Source organism: Mauremys reevesii, linkage group 12, assembly GCF_016161935.1.
Source record: "Mauremys reevesii isolate NIE-2019 linkage group 12, ASM1616193v1, whole genome shotgun sequence".
Lineage (NCBI taxonomy): Eukaryota > Metazoa > Chordata > Testudines > Geoemydidae > Mauremys > Mauremys reevesii.
Window position 1 is genome coordinate 31,565,653 of NC_052634.1, and position 1,999 is coordinate 31,567,651.

The 1,999-nt window shown below is 57.2% G+C and overlaps 1 non-coding gene across 1 annotated transcript; it reads left to right on the forward strand.

Moving 5' to 3' along the window:
• The first annotated feature begins 506 nt into the window (after positions 1-506).
• TRNAS-UGA lies at positions 507-588 on the forward strand. The gene has a single exon. It is a non-coding gene; the product is annotated as a tRNA-Ser (tRNA).
• The last annotated feature ends 1,411 nt before the right edge of the window (positions 589-1,999 follow it).

The window sequence follows — 1,999 nt, forward strand, 5'->3', positions numbered from 1 at the left end:
TCTGAAGCTCATCTGAGAGCACTTTATTCAGGTCATTCAATGTGTGAAATTCAAGATCTGATGGTTAGTTTCAAAATCAGGGCTCTTGGGTCCTATTCCCAACTCTGCCACTGGCTGGCTGTGTGACCTAAGACAAGTCAATTCCCCTTTCTCAGCCTTAGCTTCTCCCTCTTTCCAGTAGGGATAATAATGATCCGCTCCTACCTACCTCACGGTGAGTGGAGGATGGGGATCCATCGGAGAGTGTCACTAGGAGTATCAGAGGGGTAGCCATGTTAGTCTGGATCTGTAAAAGCAACAAAGAGTCCTGTGGCACCTTATAGACTAACAGACATATTGGAACATGAGCTACTGCACATGGCTAAGCAAAGAGAACAAACCCCAAATCCCCCCTGTGCTTTGAGAGCCAGGTTTGTGGTGGGAATTCTGTAGTTCAGATGATTTCATGCCTGGGCATTGTGATTCTTTACCAGTTTCTCTGGCATTGGGGCAATTTTGTGCTCACAGCTGTGATGGCCGAGTGGTTAAGGGGTTGGGGTTGAAGCCCAATAGGGTTCCCCTGTGCAGGTTCGAATCCTGCTCACAGCGAGGCCTGGGTTTTAGCCAGTCTCTCACTGGGGAACCTCTGTACAACCCCTTGAGACACTCTCACCCTCTCCCCACCCCCAAGTAAATCCTGTTCTGCTCCTTTCATGGAGATCCCTGGGACACCACCTCACACTATGTCCCTGGTGAGTCAGGCAAACTCTCAGCGCCTGAAGCCTCTGCCACTCACCTGGTGCCCCATAGATCAGCCATAGCCCTGGTTCAGCTACTCTCTAGAGTGTGAAAGGAGCCAAGTCAGCAACTCCATGGGAGCTACGGGGCTGCAGAAACAACAGAGAAAAAATAGGTGCTCAGCGCCCACTGGCAGCCAGTTCCCCCTGCCCCACTACAAGCCTTGCTGACAAGCTCCTCCTCTTCCCCTTCAGCACCTCCCCCCTGCCAGTGATCCGCGGTGCAGTGGGGTGCTGGCGGCGCTGGGCCGGGAGGTGGCCGCGCAGGGACGGGTGGCGGGGGGGGAGGGAGTGGAATGGGGCAGGAAGGTTGTTATATCCTTGGGGGCAGTCGGTTTAGGAAGAAATCACTTGAGGCCTTAGAGCAGACAGCTAACCAAACTACCATTTTATTTATAGATACAGAGCTCACCCAACTGGCCGAAGCCAGCCGGGCTATCCCCTAATAATCTAGCTCAGTTGCCATAGGACCCAAAAACCATGACAACCAAATACACAACAAAGGTGAAGGCCCGGAAGAGATGGGACAGCGGTGGCAGCTTGGGGGAAGGGGTGGAGTGGGTGGTACAGAAAGGGGGGGGGGGATTTGTCCTGGGCCCTGCACCCCTCTAGGGCCGGACCTGAAGGGAAGCACCGACTATCACAGTGACAATACAACTGACCAGCCTTGCGGGGGAGGCTGAGGGAGATCCGCACTCACCAGGTCTCTTCTCTCCCCCAAGCTGAGCCAGACACTGCTCTCTCCTGGCTCTCACTCTAGCAGCTGGACGCCAAGGAGCCATTTCCCCACAGGAAGTGCATTGAGTGCCCCTGTGGTGCTGGGGGGCTGGCGCTGCTGCTGCCTGTGGGGCTGGCAGGGGGGCTGATGTCTGCACAGACTCTCAGCTGCCGAGTCAGAGTGCCAAGTGGTTGGGGGGCGCCGAGAAGCACACTCAGAGGAGGCGGGGGAGTGGAGGTGAGCTGGGGCAGGGAGCTGGGAGGTGCGGGGGGGAGGGCTGCCCACAGCAGGTAAGGGGGGGCCGTGCAGGTGAACCGCTCCCTGTCCCAGCTCACCTCTGCTCCGTCTTCTCCCCTGAGCACACAGCCCCCCGCTCTAATTCTCCTCCCCTCCCAGGCTTGCCGCACTAAACAGCTGATTGGCACCGCAAGCCTGGGAGGCGGGAGAAGTGGAGCGGCACCGGCGAGCTCAGGGGAGAAGGCAGAGTGGAGGTGAGCTGGGGTGG